At 34.3% G+C, this 16,662-nt stretch overlaps 1 protein-coding gene across 3 annotated transcripts in view; it reads right to left on the bottom strand.

The window, feature by feature from the left end:
* LOC128234605 (roundabout homolog 2-like) overlaps nt 1-16,662 on the bottom strand; it is a 137,436-nt gene that overhangs the window by 47,557 nt on the left and 73,217 nt on the right. For 2 of the 3 annotated variants that reach the window (XM_052948925.1, XM_052948926.1), the window contains exon 4: nt 2,883-3,337. The exons of the other annotated variant lie outside the window; for it this stretch is intronic. The gene's annotated coding sequence lies outside the window, so the exon portion shown is untranslated. The remainder of the gene's footprint in view (nt 1-2,882; nt 3,338-16,662) is intronic. 3 annotated transcript variants of the gene reach the window in all.

The raw sequence follows: 16,662 nt of genomic DNA, 5'->3' as shown, positions 1-16,662 counted from the left end.
ACAGCTTAATGTCAAATATTTAAAGTATTTACAAAATATCAAAAACTTAAGAATTATTATTATATCATGTTTACTTCTCCATATCAACATCACAAAACATCTCTTATAAAAATATGATGTTTCTTTAGTAGAAAATGGTTACACAAGGAAAATCTGAATGTAAAAAAACAAAAACAAATATAATGAGTATTGTTTTATCTAAACTAATGAAAATGCTTCAAACAGACTCTCATTTTTTTACAAATTGAATAATGATAAAAAGACCTATTAAAATCAGATAAATCAGTGATATGTAATGATCTGACTTGTGTGACTTCAATGGTTTTCCCCAACACCTTTTCGACCAATGACAGCTGGGAGCCAATTACGGGCCATTACAGCCCACTGGGGCCTACGGACCTACCGGTACAGGAACCAGATGGTCCCTATTTCAGCTACTTTACATATGGTCCCTATAGGGTGTTCAAGGAGTTTATTTATACTTATCTGTCAATCTATCTTGTTGACATGATTCTAGATCATATGTAAATTAAAGTGTTTAGAACTCTCAGGTGGTCTGGAGGCAGCGTCTGTTTTTCTAACCATACATTTTGACTCTTATGCCACTATGCAGGCTTAATTGGCTGGTGGTGCCGAGGCTGCGCATGTTGATAATTAACTCATGATTACACACAATTGAATAATAAGGCTTAACCAAGATAATAGGCTTAAGTATTGATGTATCTGAAAACTTGTTGAACATGCAGATGCCACTACAATATGATTTTCCCATGTTCTGAGAAGATTATTTTGATAAACATGTTGAAAACAACCTACCCCACACACAGACTGACATAAAGGCAATTTTGCAGACTGCCATTTACAAATTAGGCAATATTTTTTATGAACAAACACCATTATTCTACTATCAGATATTCTTCCTAATGGTATAAATCAATGGCATCGGCATGGCACCAACAATAGGATGGAATAATAAGTGCTGAATAAACAGATACCAAACCTCCAACATTTCCAAACAAAGAAGATGAACTGCATAAAATAAGGGAACAGATACATTATTATACTGTGATTCGCATTTGTTATTTGTCTCTTGGGATATCTTTTTTATGACTGGAAATAGACTTATTACACTGAATGCATTCTATAAAGAATTTTTCTTTAAAAAATACTAGTAAATATAAGTATTTTTTTATTATTTAAAGATCAGAGCTATTTTTCAACCCGACAAATCGTGATTTTATTTAGACAAATTTAGACTACTAATATTAATTTGCCTATAAAAGCAACATAAATCTCTATTTTTAAAGAATTTTAAATTTATGGAGTATTTTCCAAATATCTAGATATCTTTTAGTTTTAATGACTGAAATATAATTATATAAATATCTAGGTAAAATTAAAGGTACAAGCATTAATTCCACATGTCCGGACCAGATCCCACCGTATACCCTTACTTCCTGTTTACAGGGATAATTGTGCCGTGCGCTCCTAAGTGGCCATACGCCAGGGTCATATTCATAACTGGTTTTAAATGAGCATGCACACTTCTATACCACAAAAAAATAATCCAAACTGAGAGCCAGACTGCCCTAACTGCTTACAAATATTCGGATAGTTACAGTGGTGTTCTAAAGGATCAACTGTATACTAAATGCTGACTTGATGTTCTTATCTCTGTATTCAAGTTTCTTCAACAGTTTTTTACTCTTAAAAATTCATCACAAATGAGAGTAAAACCCTTCTGCTTTACTACAGCTGTTTGTATTTAAACAATTTCCGGTGATGAAAACACTTTTCTAACTTGTTCTAAAAGACAGTCATTCAAACACAAGGTCATTCATAAAGCAAAGAATATAATTAAATTAATATATTATGCAGTTTTAGTCACATGCGAAAGACTTGCATGCAGTATGCGTCATAATCATTGTTATATTATCGTTTGAGCATGCACGTCATAATTTCATAGCATGCATGTTCCTTTTTTTACTCAAACTGCATAAAAACTATTATGTAATTTGGAACACTTTTTTTCAAAGCAACCTGCTCACTCTTACCAAAATCTCTTCAAGAGACCCTTTCAAAACACCTGTCTGATTCAGATCAAAATTTATCAGTCCTTTGGGGGACATGGATCAGCCTTAAACCCAGCAATAATTACCCCCCCTTATCAAAAACTAATCATTTGTATCTAATCAGTAAATCTTTTAAAGCAGCTGATTACAAAAATAATTGCAACCACAAGATATATGACTGATAAAGTTGTTCACAGTTTTTCAAACCGTAAGTAAGCGCCAATGTTGAATCTTCAATATTTTGTCAACAATCTATAGGCTGTATATTATGCCAATTGTCAGTTTAAAGCAATTTTAACAAGTTTGGGTTATCTAAACCTGTTTGTTGTCAATATTTGCCTAACAGTTTGTGTGTGTATTGAACGATTCTGGTCAAGAGATCTAATGGGATTATCGTGTTTGTCACATGGTTTCAGCTCGCCCGAGACTTTCTTCAGCCCCACACAGTGGATTCCTCCCATATTTCACTGAAAAGTTTTTATTACTAATACTTATGAGAAATGTTATTACTTATATTGTATTTTGATTAAGTATTAACATTGCCAGGTGTTCACTTCATGTCCCAAAAAATCCCATATGCCTTTTTAGTAGAAAAATATTGGTTCAAAATTATATTATGATAATCAAATTCAAATGAACCATAATCTATTCTTTTTTTTCCTAATGAAATTAAGAAAGAAAAAGAGTGACCAATAAAAATGGAATTACACAAATACATTACAGTTACATTTTTAACTTTTAGCGTAGTAAGTACAGAGCCAATGCTACAAGTACAATAATACAATATACATGTGCTAGGGTGGCACATACATTTCAGTTGGTTGCTTCTGATGGTTGTGCTGTTGGTGATGTTGCAGAAATTGTTATTGCTGCTGCTGCTCTGTTGTTGTTGTTGTTGCTGAGGTGACACCTCCTCTCAGATCACAGCAGTCGCTACCGAACACCTACTGTGATGCTGATACAGCTGTTGTTGCTGTTGCTGCTACAACTGATGATGAAGGTCTAACCAACACACACTCTGTTGTTCTCATTTAACTTATTGATTTGAAATCACTAACACGCTTTCAAACTATTCAAATTTCACTTCACTTGGTGTTTGACGTTTCACTTGCACACACTGGCAAGTTGGCTTTAAGATTTTGTTCACAAAATTAAGCACTGCACACAATTAGAATATTTTTTCTTCTACCCTTTTCCACTGAATAAAGGAGACCCCCCTTGCTATGTGTTGATGAGGTCTTGGCTTTAGGGGTTGCTGAGCATTTCTGAAAACAAAAAAAGAAAATTAATGGAACTTTTTCTGATTATTTTAAAGCTGCTTTTCTAATAACCTGTTTAGGTTTGCAGTAAGATAAACAGTTAATACTCCTGGAGGGTGGAAGGGTTTAATTTTTATTTATTTATTATTTACAAAGATAGATAGTACTGGGTGCACAAAGCAAATGACATTATAGCTGCTCCCTCACAGATTGACTGTTTTGACATGTAATTATTATTTTTTTGTCTCACAATCAGCTGATTTTGGCATCAATGCCTTTAATTGATTCATAAGATATCTCACAATAGAACAGCTTTTAATAGTTTGGAAAACTGCTGAAAAATAAAGCATTGGTAACGCTTTTAGCCTTAAAACATCAATTTTCAGACATAGATATGAAAAACTGTGAAATGATCTTTCGTCAGCAGTCTTATCTCACTGGTTTCTACATATATACGCAAAAAGTAGCTTATTCCAAGACAAAACATAATAATGTCCAAATTGTCAATCTGTGAGAATGCAGCTTTAAAATCATCAGCACTAAAATAATAATTTAAGTCACATGGCCAACACTTCTACATTATTTGTAACCTGTTTTATATATGTTTAAGAGTTACAAAGTAACTTCTGGCACTGTGCTAACCGGACAACATGTATTTTAACTTGATTAAATATACTTTTTACATGTGAACATTATTACTATGAGAACCCCACACACACTTGAACAGATATTGCAATCATTTTAACTACTTGTTTACCATAACAGCGCCAACACCAACTTCACCGCCATTGCTGACACAATGGTTACATTATTTAGCTAGTTTTTTGGCTTGCTAAAAAAATAGGCCAATAAATTATGCATGTCCTCCACTTATGGATAAGATTAAACTTGATTAAGCTTTTGTTTTGATTTACTTAAAAGATTTAAATTTCAAAAGATTCTTTCACTTTCAAAGGCGACAAAGTGACTTAATCCTAGGGATTTTAACACCTATGTGTTTTTGTAAAAGATAACATAGGCTAACCAGATTTTCCGCCTGATTATTTAGTTTCAAAACTTGTCAGTAAAATTCAACAAAATCTTCACAGCTGGTCATGTAAGATTTGGTCATACATTGTTTGTGTTTAATAAGTTTGAGGTTTACCATATAGGGTACCAGACTGTGTTTTGTGGCCAAGTGTGATAACTCCTGACTATGAAGCCACCTTATGTCACATTAAGGCAGTTATGAACATTTTCTTACGTTTCATTAATATTTTGATGTAATGTACCAACAACTTATCAACAACAATGGCTGAGCCATCTACATGTATAAGCAAATTCGCTATTTAATTTGGTCTACAAACAAAAAAATGTTAGAAGTAAAAACAATCCATTTTTAATGTTTTTTAACTGCCTTAGGGTTTTGGTAAAAGTCTTCAGAGGAATTCTTAACTGTAAATTTAGAGACTAAAAACAAATTCACAAAGCCTAAAAAATACTGATATATATATAAATATAGGATCGATAGTTAGGGTTTTTTTTGGGGTCGGGGGGGGGGAATCCAGCAGGCATTGTGCTGTCAATTCAGACATGTCCTGGTTGTGCACATCGAAAAATAATGTTGCTGATGGTCTTGCTGTGTGGAATAAATTCCTGTAAATGATAAGCTTCTAGATGGCAGCATGCAATTGCGACGCCATTTAAATTGGAAACGGTAGTCATCGTTGATAAGCAATGTTGCAGTATAAAACTAAAATATATTGTTGTCATCAACTATTTTTTCCCACAGCGAAAAAACAACAACGGTCGGTGGCTTTTAAAGACAGTCGGGTAACCGGAAACATAACTAATTTTTTTTAGGCTTAAGAGAAAAATAAATTTATAATCAATCTCACTGTATCTCAATACTCTGACATACTGCAATCAGACCATAACTAACTGTAATCTCTCAAAAACAGTATTGTCGTAGAAAATCACCATGGTTAAATTATAAAAAGTTGAAAAATATAACTTCTACAATGTCACTGGTTACTTCACAGAAATAAGAGTTTTATGTCAAAACATGGACAATTGCACTAATCAAGGGACAGAGCTCGAAAAATATTTTTGCCGGAGTAATGGCACTTGCTTGTGATTTGTGATCGTGAACATTTGTACCAACTCAAGTGAATATCTAAAAAGATTTCCATGTTATGACCAAAAGTATCCACATAACGTCAGCGGCCATAACAACTGTGACTACAGCCAATGAAACTGACAAGAATACTTTACTAATTTCTTTGAAAAACAAATAAAATAAAATTGTATATGATACGAAAGGAAAGCACATAATTGTTCAAGAAACCTTTTTTAGCACTCAGATCAAGGGGAGCATAGTTCCAACCTGGCAACTGTTAGATGACATGTCATCTTAATGTGACAGACAAAATCTTGTGTATTATGAAATAGCAAATTGTCTGTCATAAGACAAATATTATGAAGGGGGCTAATTAAGACTAATTTTCCTAAAGCTTTCAATATCCATCTACTCTAATTATATAATACAGCCAATTGGACTGATATTGCAATGAAGATAATCATAATACTCTCCATAAGGAGGTTTTTAGAAAATACTCTTCAAATGGAGGTAAAAATTGGCAGAAAATATTTGGGGTGGTACAAATCCTGTGGTGAGGCATTTAATTGTATATTCAGTATTCTTCATGACAATTTAAACTGAATAACTGAAATGAAAATTATAGGGTTGTGGTATTTGCGGCCAACTATCATTGAAATTCATTTTTGATATCCGACGATAGAGAATGAATGGAACAATTTAAGCAAATGCATAATAAAATGCAATTGAATGCACTACAAATGAATGGAAATATATTGTTGGACATTTTATATCCCATTTTAAAGTTCAATACCATTAAATCTCACAATGAATTTATATAGAAATTTTATGTTATTAATAATTGCTGGCAATCAAATTTATTCACAAGATTACTGAAATGCCAATATCACATTAAAATCTTAAATCATTTGAAACTCTTGACTGGCTAGACAAGTAAATATAAAATAATTAAAGTATAATTTTCACAAATTTTATTCTTAACAACAAAAATAAATGTTACAATATTTCATATTTCTACGGCGTCACTAAACACATGAGAAAATTAGAAGTTATGATCTTGATTATCAAGACAAATTATATCCATTATAAGTAAATTTACAGTACAAAACTTATCAAATTTCACCCGGATATGGTCTGGTATGAGTCATTGCAGATCAAGTCAAATAATTGCCAAATTTCGACTGAATTATTTCTATAAAAAAATAAACATTAACACCATCAGTTTGAAAGTTTTCAGCTTCACCCATGGTTCATTGTACCATGGTGACATTGATGTAGCTGAAAACTTTGCCAATTTTGGCGCATTTTGATGTTATGCCCTAGCAAGTATTTTTGTAATGTAAGTGTTATATGGGAAACAAAAATGGGTATTTAGGAGATTTGATTTTGAAATAATTCAAAGGATAAGGGTTCGAGTTAGTTAGGGTAAGTTAGAATCCCCTCCATTATAAATTTAAATAATGTGAAAACATTTCCTATATAACTTCAACTGCTTAGTAATGCCCGTGACATTTTATGCACACCCCTGATAAATATAAATATTCAGATAATGAACAAGAAAGTGTTAATTCTAATTACTTTGTATAGGTGATGGAAAGGGCAACAATATTCCATTATTTCTAGGTTGGAGGACAGGTTAAATACAGAATACTGAAATTAAAAACTTTTTCTCGGAAAACAGAGTGAGTCGACTTAACTCGCATTGCCGGAAGCAATCAAAGGCTCATTCCTCATTGCTATGCAACCCAAGTATATGCTGAAACAAACAGGAAATTGTCTGTCAATTCTGTATAAATTCAAATTCAAAAAACAAATAAATTATTTATTTAGTTCCATGTAAAGCAAGCAAGAACTTTAAACTCTAAAATGTCTTGATTTGAAATATACTTTTCTGTTTTAAACTGCCCATAAAGAAATTGTAAAGTCAGTGGCAAAAAAGGTAAATATTAGGTTTGCACGGTAACATAGCAACTGAAATAACGGCAGAAAACTATTATACAAAGCGGATGAATGGTTTATTATGCAGAAAGTAATTAACACCTTATTGTACAACTCATGATTGGAGGTAAAATTAATGCAGTCTAAATGACATGTCTTTTTCACAATACGGAAGGACAAATCATATCAGAATGATGTGACAATGACTTTCCAACATCGAACAAAACATTGTCCCTGAAATATGAGATATACCTGGTTTTAGCTAAATGGGAATTATCGTCACTGTATTTCGATCAATTACATTCGCACAAAACCCATCAGTGGTGACTAACGTCTGAACAAATATTGTCCTTTCTCAGAACACAGTCTTGTCAGGATATTATTGAGCCTTAATGCAGTAATATTGAATATAAAGATAAATTTTGCAGGAAATCCTTCAAGGACCCGATCAATCAAAGCCCTGCTAGATGACACCATTAACCAGCTCCACGATATGACAAGTCCTCTAAAGTTTGCTTAGGAGACCGGTCATCAATTGTATTTTGTACAATGTTTGAGAGAGTAGCTTTTGTTTATGTCTGTACATTTTTTCCTGTATCAGAACGGTAGGCGGAGTTTTACCATTCAATAACTATTATGCAGATAAATTAAAACACTATATATAATCACTTAAACTGCAAGCTACATGTAGCTATTGGATGTTGTCCCTGATAAAATGACCTTGACTTCATGGTACAAATACTTACACCAACCACTACAGTCTCGATTAAAATTATATACTCGCACTGCAGGGCAGTGATTTTACCCGGGACTGGCTGGACCGAAAGTCAAAGTCTGCTATTTCCCAAACCTGCGGGGCTGTGGTTACAATTGACTGGTGCGTTAGGTACAGATGCAGTGAGTTGCAGAGAGCAATTATGGTGGACTACTTTCTTAATACAGATTATTGGTTTGCAACAATTAAATCACCAGCCCACTACAGTTACCTGATCGATTTTCATTTCTTCATCTTCCACCTAAATGAATAAAACAAATAGCCCCATTTAGCGATATTAATTGCAGCATTTTCTGTAAATAAAGTCAGCTTTTACTCATTAATCAAACCTAGGACCAGGATTAAATTGAATCTGTCAAGAACATTCAAAAGTCTGTTTTTTTCTTTACATAATTAATACATTGGGTTGACAGTGCATTATTTGTTCCTATATTATTTCCATAAAATCAGTTTAATTTAAAAGTGCATAATTCGTTCCTTTATCCCATTTGCATACATTGGGTTTATATTGTACAATTTACTCCTATAACCCATTTCATTGGGTTTACAGTGCACAATTGGCTCCTAAATAACCCCAATTTTTATACATTGCGTTTGCATTGCATATTCATGCCAACTATATTGAACTTAACATACACAGCTACATGTCAGAATGTTTCAATTATGAAGATCCGAAGTATTTTTCTAAATTATTTACAAATCTCAGATGCATCTGAACAATTATGAATCTTACTCCTGTCAAACTATGTCAACTTAGATTGCAGTGAGGAAACTAATTTAAATGAGCTTAAGGCAGAAATCCCCACTTATTGTCCCTCTAACACCATAGAAACAATTAATTTCCAAATATCTAATTTATTCAATAAATGAACAAAAGAGAGATAATTCTTTAGCATTTTAAACCAATTTGGTTCATTTTTAAATTTGTTATCAACAATACACAGACAATGGTGGGTGGGGTAATTAGTTATTCAGCGAGTAATCGTGATTGACACCTCCAATAAGTTTGATGGACATGAGCATACTTCGATTGCTGTGGCACATTCATGGTATTAATTATTGGGTATTTCATTTGCATATGAACATTACATAATGATTTCTTAATTCTGCTGCCACTTGTCAGCTGCATAATAAAGCCATCAAAAGTGACTGTTCAAGTACAAAAGTGATTACGAGGGTAACAGTGATTGTTTCAATGCTGTATTCATCAGAAAGTGCTTGGCATTTTGCTTGTTCAAGGGGCATAACTCAACAATAATCATTGTCAATGTCACACATCAAACATGCTGCACATAAGCATATTGTCATAGCAACAAATGTATTAAGTTTTATACTGATATCGTAAACAGTTTAATAGATATGACCAGGGTAAGTTTTTGAATCACAATGATGAAAGCACCGATGATTTATGAATGTAGGGCTATTAACTGGCTGAACCCCCTTTTTGGTAAGCAGTATTCAGGGGCTTTTGAAGAAATTCTATAAAAGTCTATCCATGCTCATTGACTGCATTATGGCTTTACCCCACCTGGACACCATCACAACTAAAATTTTCGTTAAATGTCATATTAGTGACTGCATTGCCTTAGAAAATTTAAAGAACATACCGGTACTTAGATACAAGGAAGTCTAGGTGCCTACCCTAGCTGTTTGTGAATAGACCTATAGATTCTTTTACGAGCTTGGTGTAAAGCAGAAACACAAGGAATTCTATTTTCTGGGTTGAAACCAGTACTGAGTACACCACATTCCCAGTTCTACCCCTTTAATGCCTTAAATTTAGTTGCTTCCAAGCAGAGAGTTCTTAAACCCAGTCATGGTCAAGTGGGAAAAAAAGCTACTTGAAACAAATCCCCATAGATTTGTGGCCATTGTGTTTGCAAATGAGCTTCCTGATGTCACATGGACATAAATGTCAATCATCATCCATACAGATGCCAACATAAACCTTTTGTACCTCCAATACTACTGGAGGGAGAGTACTTTTTGTAACTAAAGCTGCAATAATGGGACCATTGATTTTATTGAACATTTTTGTTTTGTTTTCTGGTTTTGGAGAACTCAGTGTTCATATCTGTCACAGTTGGTCGAACTTCGTCTTTCACAGGAGGTAATGAGGTCTGTAAGTCCACCAGGAGAATTTCGATGCCATGCTCGATAGCATTGATATTTTGATGCCAAACTGGTTATAACATTATAGATGTAAAACTGAGCAAATCAAAAGAGACAAAAATACACCATTTTTACATCAAATGAATTAACCGCCCCACAGCTAAGCCTATGTAGATTTTTGTTGTTTTTGATGAATTCCCATTCATCATTACAAAAGCTATGATTTTCGATCGGAAGCCACTGCTGGGAAATTTAAATAATAAAAGAAACACTAATACGGGGACCATCAGTGAATGTTCATCCTGATCAAGTCAAGCAATATCAAAAATGAGGATTTTTGCAATATGATACTGTCACACAGGGCTCACTTGCTATTTGTTTTACAAAGGGATGCAGCATGCTCCGTTGGCTATCAAGTCATCAATCACTGATCAGCATTTTAGATATTTATGGAAAATTGGTATGCTGCCACTTTCGTTTCAGTTTTATTTGATTTGTGAGGCGATAAAGGTAGTTTTTGAATGGCGATTTCTCGCAACAACTGCAGAAGCTAACATCGCTGCAAACTGATGTCAAGTCTCGTCACTGTTATTCAATAAACTCATTTGCATTATTTAATTAATTAAATATTATCTCGTAATTTAAGCAGCAAAAATATTGATAACTGTATTGTTAAAAGCATAATTGAAAACTGTATGGTTAAAAACAATGTTCCGTTCACAGCATTTTTTTTTTTTTTTACTTGAACTTTGAATACTGAGGGAAGCTTTTAGGCACTGCATATGTTGCAGTTGCAAGAACATATAAAAAGGTGTTAAGTGACTTTAAATTATTTAACAACGGCTTTCATCACTTGCTTTATTGCTGTGGAAATAAAGTCTGTGAAAAAATTTAATTTTCATCACAATGCTTTAAGACAATGCACCACCTTGTGAAATCATTAATAATGCTGAAAAGGTATAATAACTGCTTTCTATACTTTTGCAGAGAAACAATAAAATCCAACCACATGTAAATTAGCTTGTATTGACAGCTAAGCTCTGCTATGGATGTTTTACACAATAACCATCTAAGTGTGTATCTGTCATGGGTGTACCACTAGTTGGCGAGGACTACATAATGCAGCGTGTGTACACCATGTGATAAATTACGTCACACAATTGCTTTGTCGGAAGGCAACATTTTGCTTAAAATGAAGACTAATAAAACAAAGATTACTTTTCCTTTAATACAAAATTTTAAATGAAACAAAAGGCACTCTATGGCAAGTAGCCCCGCCTTTGTTTTATTACCAGAGTTTGATAAGGTGATTAGTTCCATCAAACACTTCGACAAACCTGTTTCCAAAATATTTTTTTGACAGTGCTGTCCATCTGGCAGCCTGCCGTATTGAGAAAATGTTTGTCAAAGTGTTTTAAGAAACTAAACTCTCAATCAAACTCTGGTTAAAGACCGAAGGCCTGAATCCGCTATGTTTCATTTAAAATGGTGAAGAAATATTGAAGTTATTTTCGTTTAAAGTCTTCATTCGCAGCTTAATATTGTCTCCCAATGTAGCATTTATGACGCAATTTATCACATGGTATACACACACTGTAATGATAGAAAGAGACAACTTCATTCACCACAAAAAGGGCAGGAGACACCTTGGCAAGTCCACTGACATGATAAGCGTCAGTAAATTGGGCCTTGCCTAAGACAGGCGGAGTGGCTCTTGAAAGGATACCTCCTTTTATATTAGCTTTGTAGTCATCTATGATGTCATTTGTTGTGATTGCTCAGCATTTTGGCTTCTTAATTACTTTTTGGCACATACCCCCAAACCAATGGGATTAAATTTCGTAATAATGTCTGTTTTAGTCACAAGGGGACATGGCTGTTTTAGCCATAATAAAGCAATGGCATGGCCAGACCTAAGCAAATTCAAATAACTAATAGAAAGTGACATGAAAATATATTTCTGAATACAGTACAGTCAAATGCAACATTCATTTTTTTTTCCAGGAATAGTCTTATTTAGCAAATGTTTCTATTTTTTGTGCACAATATATTTTTATGAATGCAGAAATTTCATCAAGAAAACTGTGTGATGTTAGTACACATATCATGATAGATCACAAGGCAATTATCTCCGATATAATCATCAATTAATGAACAATTAGCCAAGATATCACCAGACCTAACATCCCCTAGCAGTATCAGAAGCAAATCTCTGACTGACAATCATGCCACAGGCATTAGAAGATTGAACAGCAACTTAACAAATTACACATCAGGACAGTTTTGTTTCATTAGTCTACAAAATGCCTCACCAATTTGCCCATATTGCTAAACTCTCAGTAACACTGACTATCATATCAGCGGAACAGTGCAATGGCGAGGACAAACAATAAAGCACTATAATGTTTTTCCAATATCGTCCGCACAATCACAGGGCACTGCAGTATATGGTCAAATCTTCCCGACCCATCACTCAGAGCAATTCCGCCTTGACTGACTGCCCGTCGTCGATCAAATCAAATGATACGGGGACGTACACTCGCAAATTGAAAATATTTCCCATATATGGTCGATGGTGGAGCCAATCTTGTAAAATACTCAATTACCACAGCAGCGTCTTGGAAGGAACGAGCATACAGCAGTTATTACCAACATCCATTAGGCGAGTCTGACTGGCACAGATTAGTTCAATGTCATTGTTAATACAATTTTCATGGCAGTTTTGGCCTATAAAGTAATGGCATGGTCCAGATTTCTGGCTAAGGGACCTTAAGAGCATACAAAAATACATCCAGAGCGTTTTTTCTTACCTCTATTTTTTGTGCAGAATCTGTTGATCTGAAATATCTTTCATATGGTAATACCAATTAAATACCTAGCAGCAACTCCCAGCAAACCCCTGATATGACTGTCATTATATTAAACAACATTACTGGAGACAAGCAGAAATGTGTTTTTTCAATAATTCTTAATATTGTCTCTTTTTAACATCATGTCTATTTTGTTTTCCATAAAAAACATAATAAACTGGAGTGACCAATACCTCTGAATGCTGCCTATACACAGGAATGGCTAACTATTTCTTTGAAAAGAAGCCATAACTGTGAGGTTATGGTACATCACAATTCCACTTATCATGCTTGACCAAAGTACAGTGTGAGTACCGGTATACCATGTAGCCCCACATTTGGTCTTCAAGTAGAGTTATATAGATAATAAGAACTGCCGCCTGATGGAGCAGTGTCAAAAAAATATTTTGGATACATGTTTGACAATGTGTTTGAGTAAACTAATCACCTAATCAAACTCAGTCAATAAAACAAAGGCGAGGCTCTTTAAGCAGCATAGACTGCCTTTTGTTTCATTTAAAATTCTTAAAAAAAAATGAAATGTTATTTATGTTTAAAGTCGTTATTTAAAGCAAAATATTGCTTCCGACGAAGCATTTATGACTTAATTTATCACTTGGTATACACACACTGAAGTACACTCTCAAGGTCCTTTTTGCAATTTGAATTTGTAGACAATTTTTTTAAGGTCTGAAATGTTGCTGAATACAATCATTTTAAAATACCCCAATCTGCAATATGAAACATTGCATTCATAAACAATTGTTACCATTCAAAGAATGCTGATGAAATCTTTTTCATTTGTATTCAGCCACCGTGAAACAATACTGTCACCATGTTTGATGAAGTTGTTTTTTATTATTTATTACAAAAACTCCATCAGAGTTCCACATCCTAAAGCAAATTTGGTGAGCATGGTTCATATACGGCTAATATATCAACTTGACAGTCCCAGAGACAGATATTTGAATAGATGATCCCCTCGATATTTCTACATGAAATATGGTTGGTTTTCTAGATGAAATCATTATTCAGCAATTATTTAAATATCATAACCATTCTGAGAAAGAACAATCAGCATTTTGTCTCTCTTTGCGATGGATTTGTAAAAGTCGGTACCAAGTTAAAATCTGCATATATCAGGATTAAATAATATTAGTTCATTCAAATTCATTTTCTCTAGATTGTCAACGTAGACAGCAATAAGTTGATATGTCAATCACAAAACAAGTCTGTTTGGGTAGAAAAACAAATGGTAACAGTCCTTTTTGGGACGGCACATAAAAGTTCCCCTTGAGGGTGACAAACCGGCACTCCTTGGTGAAAGTGGACACAGTTGTATACCACTAAACATGCCACTCTCATCCTTGCCAGAAAATGCTTTAACCTTTGACTATATTTTCATTGGTACATGTATACAACTTGTCCACGCCAGAGAATGACTGTAACCTTTGACTATATTTTCAGTGGTACATGTATACCATTCCTCCGCACCAGAGAATGACTGTAACCTTTAACTATATTTTCGGTGGTATACCACTCATCCTTGCCAGAGAATGACTGTAACCTTTGACTGTATTTTTAGTGGTATACCACTCCTCCCCGCCAGAGAATGACTGTAACCTTTGACTGTATTTTTAGTGGTAAACCACTCATCCTTGCCAGAGAATGACTGTAACCTTTGACTGTATTTTCAGTGGTATACCACTCCTCCTTGCCAGAGAATGGCTGTAACCTTTGACTGTATTTTTAGTGGTATACCACTCCTCCTTGCCAGAGAATGACTGTAACCTTTGACTGTATTTTTAGTGGTATACCACTCCTCCTTGCCAGAGAATGACTGTAACCTTTGACTATATTTTTAGAGGTATACCACTCCTCCTTGCCAGAGAATGACTGTAACCTTTGACTATATTTTCAGTGGTATACCACTCCTCCGCGCCAGAGAATGACTGTAACCTTTGACTGTATTTTCGGTGGTATACCACTCATCCTTGCCAGAGAATGACTGTAACCTTTGACAGTTTTTTTAGTGGTATACCACTCCTCTGCACCAGAGAATGACTGTAACCATTGACTATATTTTCAGTGGTATACCACTTATCCTTGCCAGAGAATGACTGTAACCTTTGACTATATTTTTAGTGGTATACCACTCCTCCTTGCCAGAGAATGACTGTAACCTTTGACTGTATTTTTAGTGGTTTACCACTCATCCTTGCCAGAGAATGACTGTAACCTTTGACTGTATTTTTAGTGATATACCACTCCTCCGCGCCAGAGAATGACTGTAACCTTCGACTATATTTTCAGTGGTATACCACTCCTCCGCGCCAGAGAATGACTGTTACCTTTGACTATCATTTTAGTGGTATTCCACTCCTCCTTGCCAGAGAATGACTGTAACCTTTGAATATATTTTCAGAGGTATATACCACTCCTCCTTGCCAGAGAATCTTTGACTGTACTTTTTAGTGCTTGAGATGAGAAACATAAACGTTATGATACGACATGATATTCTTTGAGGATGCAAAGCACTCTGACAAATATCTTAACAATGAAATTAATACTTAATCATTAAATAAATATTTTTCAGCACGTCCATACAGAGGCATTTCCCACTATTCAACATGTTCAGTATGCAATTTTCCGACTGAATTCAATCAGTACTAATGGAAGGGTATGAGCGAATATCATTCCCCACAAAAATAATATAGCTCTTGCCTACAATCAAATTTAATGCTTCGGAGAGTAATATTTCACAGTCCTGTGCTCTCGACTTGACCATTTACTCGTCCCAATTTACCAAACCATTATGGAATCTTGCAAACATCCAACATTTGCTTATGAACTGATAAGAAGCTCACTCCACTTTTTTGGTCGAAAATCCATCATGCTTGAACAAGACATATTGCGAATACAGCTTCGAGCCAAGCAATAATTTAAAGTTATTGTCAGGCAATAGTTGTGAAATTCGGCAGAAAATATACCCAGAGGCCTTCATTTTAAAGACAAATTCGTTGAAGACGCTTCATTACAGGGATTAAAAGAAAATGTTGACTTAGCCGGAAATTCCCCCGAGTTACAGGTTTATGGTGAACACCTCATTGTCAACTGAGCACTTTTGTTGGTTGCTGGCTAAAACTAGCGAGAAAATAATACATGTTGCAAAACACTTTTTACAAAATTGAAAATGGTAGACTTGTCGATTTGACTTAAAATTTACAAGATAATTAAATGTTCATAGGTTTTAGATAATTCAATTAAAATAAATGGAATATTAATTTTCATGAATATCTCCTAATTTTGGCCAATACTCATGGATTGAATATCTGAGTCAGTGATCATCAGTTGAATGTTAAGGACTTTTTTTTCGTTATCGTAAGTTTATTTATGAAGATATGAAGGAAAAAGCCTTATTTGCACTGCACGTTGAATAAATAAGATAAACATGCATATATTATACTCAAGTTTCAAACAAAGTGTGTTGCAAATAGCAGTAATATTTCACTCGCGCCAGAGGAACAATGGCACCAAGGACAGAATGCAAACGCCAATT

The sequence above is a fragment of the Mya arenaria genome, chromosome 5 (assembly GCF_026914265.1).
Source record: "Mya arenaria isolate MELC-2E11 chromosome 5, ASM2691426v1".
Taxonomy (NCBI): Eukaryota; Metazoa; Mollusca; class Bivalvia; order Myida; family Myidae; genus Mya; species Mya arenaria.
Note: the sequence above shows the minus strand (reverse complement) of the source record. Positions and strands in the feature narration are given on the sequence as shown.